A 7,667-nucleotide genomic window follows, 5' to 3' on the forward strand; every position below is an offset into this window, starting at 1 on the left:
TAGCATCATTTTGAGTTCATTAGTAATTCATACTACATCACTGTCACATCATTTCAGATCATTAGCAATTCTTACTACATCAATGTCACATCATTTGAAGGTTCGTAGTAGCTCTTACTACATTACTGTTGCATTATTTTAAGGTTCGTAGCAACTCTTACTACATGACTGGAAGCATCACTTTGAGGTTATTCGAAACTTTCACTACATTACTGTTAGCATCATTTTGAGTTCATTAGCAATTCTTACGACATCACTGTAGCATTATTTTGAAGTTATTATCAACTCTTGCTCCATCACTGTCGCATCATTTTGAGATCATTAGCAATTCTTCCGACATCACTGTCGCATTAATTGGAGGTTCGTAGCAACTCTTCCTACATGACTGTCAGCATCACTTTGAGGTTATCAGCAACTCTTACTACATTACTGTTAGCATCATATTGAGTTCATTAGCAATTCTTACTTAATTACTGTCACATCATTTCAGATCATTAGCAATTCTTACTACATCACTGTCACATCATTTTAAGGTTCGTAGTAACTCTTACTACATTACTGTTGCATTATTTTAAGGTTCGTAGCAACTCTTCCTACATGACTGTCAGCATCACTTTGAGGTTATTCGAAACTTTCACCCCATCACTGTAGCATCATTTCTGAGATTCGGAGCAACTCTCACGACATCACTTTAGCATCATTTTGAGGTTCGCAGCAACTCTCATTACATCATTGTAGCATCATTTCTAAGGTTCGTTGCAACTCTCACTACATAACTGGAGCATCGTTTTAAGGTTGGTAGAAACTCTCATTACATCACTGTAGCATCATTTTGAGGTTCGTAGCAACTCTCATTACATCACTGTAGCATCATTTCTAAGGTTAGTTGCAACTCTCACTACATCACTGGAGCATCGTTTTAAGGTTATTAGAAACTCTCATTACATTACTGGAGCATTATTTTGAGGTCATATGCAATTTTTTTTTACATCACTGATGCTGATACTGTCAGCAATTTTTACGAAATTACTGTACCATCATTTTGAGATCATTAGCAATTCTTACTACATCTCTATAGCATTATTTTGAGATTAGTATAAACTCTTACGACATTATTCTCAGCATCATTTTGAGTTCAATGGCAATTCTTACAACATCACTGTAGCATCAGTTTGAGGTTTTAAGATACTCTCACTACATTTATGTAGCATCACTTTGAGCATCGTAGCAACTCTCATTACATCACTTTCGCATCATTTTGAGATTCGTAGCAACTCTCACCACATCACTGTAGCATCATTTTGAGGTTTTTAGCAACTTTTACTACATTACTGTCAGCATCATTTTGAGATTTGTAGCAACTCTCATTTCATCACTTTAACATCATTTCGAGGTTTTTAGCAACCCTTACCACATCACTGGAGCATCATTTGTTCGGTTAGTAGCAACTCTCACTACATCACTGGAGCATCATTTCTTAGGTTAGTAGCAACTCTTACTACAGGACTGCAGCATCACTTTAAGGGTTTTAAGCAACTCTCACTACATCACTGTCAACAACATTTTTAGCAAAGTAGCAACTCTCACCACATCACTGTAGCATCATTTCTTAGCTTAGTCGCAAATCTCATTACATCATTTTAGCATCATTTTGAGATTAGTAGCAACACTCACCACATCACTGTAGCATCATTTCATAGATTAGTAGCAACTCTCATTACATCACGAGCATCATTTTGAGATTTGTAGCAACTCTCACTACATCACTGGAGCATCATTTCAAGGTTTTTAGCAACTCTTACCACATCACTGGAGCATCATTTCTTAGGTGAGTGGCAATTCTTATTGCATCATTGGAGCATCATTTCTTAGTTTAGTTGCAACTCTTACTACATGACTGTAGCATCATTTTGAGGTTGGTAGCAACTCTCACTACATTACTGTAGCATCATTTTCAGGTTTGTAGCAACTCTCATTACATCACTGTAGCGTCATTTCTAAGGTTAGTTGCAACTCTCACTACATCACTGGAGCATCGTTTTAAGGTTATTAGAAACTCTTATTACATGACTGGAGCATTATTTTGAGGTCATATGCAATTTTTTTTACATCACTGATGCTGATACTGTCAGCAATTCTTACGAAATTACTGTACCATCATTTTGAGATCATTAGCAATTCTTACTACATCTCTATAGCATTATTTTGAGATTAGTATAAACTCTTACGACATTATTCTCAGCATCATTTTGAGTTCAATGGCAATTCTTACTACATCACTGTAGCATCAATTTGAGGTTTTAAGCAACTCTCACTACATTTATGTAGCATCATTTTGAGCATCGTAGCAACTCTCACCACATCAGTGTAGCAGCATTTCTTAGGTGAGTAGCAACTCTCATTACATCACTTTCGCATCATTTTGAGATTAGTAGCAACTCTCACCACATCACTGTAGCATCATTTCGTAGGTTAGTAGCAACTCTCACTACATAACTGTAAGCATAATTTTTTAGGTTAGTCGCAACTTTCACGACATTACTGTGGCATCATTTTTGAGATTTTGAGCAACTCTCACTACATTATTGTCAGCATCATTTTGACGTTTTTAGCAACTCTCACCACATCACTGTCAGCATCATTTTGAGGTTGGTAGTGTTGTGTGCTGAAGAGCGAATTGGTCAAAAATAATGATGATTGATAATTATGAATATAATTATCGATTATTAAATAAATTACTAATTAATATTAAATATTAATTATATGGGGCACCACCCTGATGAGTTCAGGGAAACTAAAATACGACCAAACTTTTAACAGTTATCAGTCTCTAACAGAGTTTATCTACTAACAGTCAATATTCTGTAACATTAACTACCAAAGGACAGCTCTGATGTTGGAGGATGAGATCAGAGCACTGGCTATTGCTTAGACATGTGACAACATGTTGGTACACAAAAGACACTATGACTTTTCTCTCATAATAAAAATATATTGATGCTAACAGTGATGTAGTAAGAATTGCTAAAGAACTCAAAATGATGATGAAAGTGATGTCGTAAGAGTTGCTAATGAATTCAAAATGAATGAATCAATCAGCAACACGTTGGTATGACGGTTATCTAACCAAAAGACACAAGTGATAATATGTGTGTGTGTGTGTGTGAGTGAATGAAGAAGGGGAGGGGGAGTATGGTTGCCTAGCAACCAGTTAGCGTCAGCAGTGCTAAAAGCTAGGCTAGTTAGCTGAGGCTAGCTAGCCGCTAGTTAGCACCGTGTAGGTAGAACTTACGGAATGTTAATAACTAAGCAGAGCGCTTAGTGAGAGAGAGAGAGAGAGAGAGAGAGAGAGAGAGAGAGAGAGGACAAAGGTAAACCCAAAAATGTGTGTGTTAACACACTTGTGCAGTATTAATAACAGGTAACACCTTCTTGAGAGGTCACGGTTATTAATAACTAACATCAATAAATAATATATAATGCTATGTAATTTCTGCTAATTACAGGACTTCGTCACATAAACAGAACATTCACAGACATTATACAACACACTGAGCTATTTCTCTGCCCAGAAAATGCCTAGTTCAGGGAATCCTTACTTGACCCGGTGGAGCGGTAAGGGATTCAGTTTCAGTGTTCCGGTGCGCGTTTCGGCTCGACTCGGAAGGCAGCAGAGCGGCGGCGGGGCAGCCTGCAGGGTCTGCTGGAGTTACTGGTGGGAAGGATGAAGAAGCTGGGATGGGCTTTCTTTCTCCTGGGACCAGTTCACGCGGGTTGCGTGGCTCAACGGTGGCTTCTCTGGACGAGTGAACAGGAGGGAGAGAGTTGTCCTTCTGGGGTCTCTGTCGTCGCTGCACTGTACTCGAGGTCCGAGGTGGAGAACCGGAGGGTTGAATCCTCTGAAGACTTGCAAACCACCCAAGGGAAGAAAATCCCCGAGAGGCGAAAATCACAGAGAGAGAGAATCTTCTTCGTGCTGAAGTTTTATATGTGGAGGCTGATGATGTCACTTCCTGTGGGATGATACTGGCTCTCAGCCAATAGCATTTTGACAGGTTCTTGGATGTGGTCAGTGGCCAGGTTCTCAGAGGGGGGTCAGTGGCCAGAGTCATAACCTTTTACGACCCTTTGTTCAAGAGCATGTGGTCACTTGAATTCAGGCTTTGTAAAGGGGTGTTAGGCCTCACAGGTCGAAAGCCTTCTTCAGCTGGACTGATTGTCACATCTCTGAATTAATCTCTTGGTCTGGTTGAGTTGGCACAACACTGTGCAGGTCCAGACCCATATTGAAGTTGGTGGAGACAATTGACTGAATGAAAAGATTTGCCCAGAGTCCAACTCACCCCTCTGAACTGACCCCTCATCTCTGTGTGGAGTAAACATCAGAGGTTGGGGGTGCAGGTTCTGCTTTGACCTCTGACCTCCTGGGTAAAGCAGTGGAGATGTTGAGCTTGAAGGAGTTGACGGCCTCCTTCATCTTCTCATTGGTTTGCTAAACTCAGCATCATGAAATGTTGCTGAAATTCAACATGTCAGCTGAGGCCAGAGATTCCTGCGTTCCCTGAGTCCTTGAGTGTCGTCTCTGTTGTTTGAAAGCACAAAGCTGTTCCTGATGGTCCAGTGTGTCAGATTCTGGGCTCCCACAGCTGTAACTGGGGTTTGAGCTCCGTTAAGGGACTGGTTTTGTGGAGAGAACCAAGCAGAAGAATTGACAGTTTCAGCAGGAAAGGTGACCATTGCTCCACAACCTCAGTCCCAGGATTCATTCCTGCCTCACCCAGCATGGCCCTATGATCAACAGAAATGAACTGCCAGTGGAGGTCCTCAGTAATCCAGGTCATGGTTTCTCTAGATTGCTGTGTTGTAGTCAGAACACATGCAAATATCAGCCTCTTTCCTCCATGATCTCTCATTCTTTCTGTTCTCTCCATTTCTCCTCTTCATTTCTACTCCTTGCTGCCTGCTGTTCCTCATTTGTGGCAGAGTTCAGTCAGTGGACCAGACATTTTGCCACTACACTGTCCATCATCAGGGCATTTAACATCCAGGACTGGCTCCCAGATCATGGCCATGACCTCATCCCCTGCACCAGTGGACAGTTCATCAAGGATGGCAAACATGTGGGTCTCAATTCCCCTCCATCTTTGTAGGTTGGTTACATTTCCTCCTGGTCTTTAATCCATCTTTATTTGACATTTTTCTGTTGAGCCCAGTTTGTTGACTGCCAGGCTGTCTTACTTTTCAATGGCACAGCAGCAGACAGCAAGAGGGTTGCTATGGTGCAGTTGGTAAACTCCCTATCAATGGTCTGCAGAAATATGCTGGGAGTTCTTTTTTATTATGAACCAGAATTCAAAGACTGACCAAGGAAACCAAAGCTCAGAATTTAGAGATCAAAGAAAGAAATCAAAGACAGAACCTGAAGATCAGGAAATGGCACAGATCAATGAGATCCATGGACTCATCAGTGAAGGTTTTCTTTGGTTCACGGTCACTTGTTGTCGTACTGGTGTGATGATGTCAGACCCTTCACATTCAGTTCAAACAGACTCCAAAGTGTAGCTGTGATGCAGAGGGCAGCAGCCTTGTGCTTGGTTCCGTCATGGTTCTCTGCATTGTTAGCAAACTCACCAAAGACCTCCCTGAAAGCAGGATCATTTTCCCAGAGTGCTTTTTTGACCAAGTACCAATTTGTCCCTCATTAAAAAACAACAAACAAAGATGAGATCAGACTGAGATGGACGAGATGATATGGATGTGATTTATGGCTTTCAGACTCCAAATATTCAATTTTTCTTCAGGGCTTTTGAGAGGTTCTGGGTAATGAATGAAAATTTAAGTTGGACAGAAACGACATGCGGGGTCACTGTGTGTGTTTACACGTGTGTGTATTTCTTGTTTTATGGTGTTGGAGACCATTTCCATCATCAACACTGATCAGGAGTCCTCGTCCTCATGGGGACCAAAGACCGGCCCTGATGCAGCGCAATGCAGTTTGTGAGTTCTTGCATGAATTTCAGAGTCAAGGTCTGGATTGAGTTTAGTTTCAAATAAAGATTAAGATTCAGTTGGTTAATATTAAGATTAAGATTAAGGTTAGGCTGCACATAGAATGAAGTTGATCGAATGTTCTCATAAGAATAGCTGGGCACACCTGAGTGTGTTTACATGCAGACTTCCTCTTGTGACAACTGATGTCATTGGAAACCATCTTGAGGACATTTTGAGAAAGTTCAATCTTTTAGCTGCAGTTACAGTGACTTACAACACTGCAACAACAACAAAAAAACACCCTCCACAAACACTCTTGTCCAACATTTGTGCCCAAATTTTCTCCTCATGAGGCATCAAATCACTATAAAAACAGCCATTAAGTTGATCTGGTTGGCACTGGTATTTGTTCTTGCTGCAGCTCAGGAGTGATTCAGGAGAAGAGTTTCAGAACAGCCCAGGTTGGGGACTGGAATTTTGAACTTTCACCATGAACCAAACAACCTTGGGAGGTAAAACCTCCAATCATAGCCACTCAGATGCAACAGCAGAAGAAGCTGTCATCCACCCTGACAGTCAGAGCATCAAGTCAAGAAAACATCAACCATCTTGTATGTGGAGTCTGGATTCTTTTCTAGAATGAGACGGCAATGACAGTCCTGCCAAGTGACATCACTGACATGAATGGATGACTTCAGTCATGTGACTGCATGACTTCAGTCACGTGACTGGATGACTTCAGTCACATGACTGGATGACCTGAATGAATAAGGAATCAAATATAAAAATGCTTTATTTTAAGATCTAGAATATCTTGTGAATATCTGGAGCTTCATTCCAGCAGCAGACCTCCTCAGGTGATGACTTCATATTTGACATGTTTACCATTCAATGAGACTCATTGTCAGTCCATTGAAATCTACTGGTGTTCCTGGTGAGTTGATTTAACAACATGAGCTGACAGAATCTATGTTCAGGTAGGAACCACCACATCCAGGGGTCTGGACCTTTGAGCAGGCAGAGCCATCAAAGTAGCAGACTAAGCTAGCAGACATTAGCATTGAGAAGAAACTGATACCTGAACCTACTTTTGGGTCTGGTCAGGTGATGACACAATAATATGACATCGTTGTCAGACTGACACCTGCTCAACACTGACCAAACACTGCCCTATTGCATTGTGGGAAATTTCTGCTTGGCTTGTGTCCATCAATACACACAAAGAAATTTGTCTCATGCTGCCGTGACCCGGATTCGAACCGGGGTTGCTGCGGCCACAACGCAGAGTACTGACCACTATACGATCACGGCCTCCTCAACAGCAGCTTGAGCTTCTATGTCTTTGTCTCATTGAGTGTTAGGGCGAACAGCTGTTGAACAGCTGAGGTGCGACTGCCCCTGATGCAGGAGACGGGCCAGGCCCCGTTCAGAAGGTGGTGGATATTATTCTTGGTGTTTTTAGGGCATGTTCCCACCCATCTTGAAGTGGGTGACAAAAATGGATTTTTTGAAAAGATTTCGGCGCGAGTTCGGCCTGTCAAATCCTGATCAGGGCCAGTTTGGTTGTGTTGTCTGCAGCGCCTGGCGTGCTCAGCAGGAGCGAGTCCGATCATTATAAAGGTGGGTCAAAGAATTGAGGTTGAGATGAAGGACGGCACGGGCAGAGCAGACGCAGG

General features: G+C 41.8%; 1 non-coding gene across 1 annotated transcript; it reads right to left on the reverse strand.

Moving 5' to 3' along the window:
- Positions 1–7,230: 7,230 nt before the first annotated feature.
- trnah-gug (transfer RNA histidin (anticodon GUG)) lies at positions 7,231–7,302 on the reverse strand. The gene has a single exon. It is a non-coding gene; the product is annotated as a tRNA-His (tRNA).
- Positions 7,303–7,667: the final 365 nt, after the last annotated feature.

The sequence above is a fragment of the Aulostomus chinensis genome, chromosome 1 (genome assembly GCF_037954235.1).
Source record: "Aulostomus chinensis isolate RoL2024-O1b breed Wild chromosome 1, RoL_Achi_v1.0, whole genome shotgun sequence".
NCBI lineage: Eukaryota > Metazoa > Chordata > Actinopteri > Syngnathiformes > Aulostomidae > Aulostomus > Aulostomus chinensis.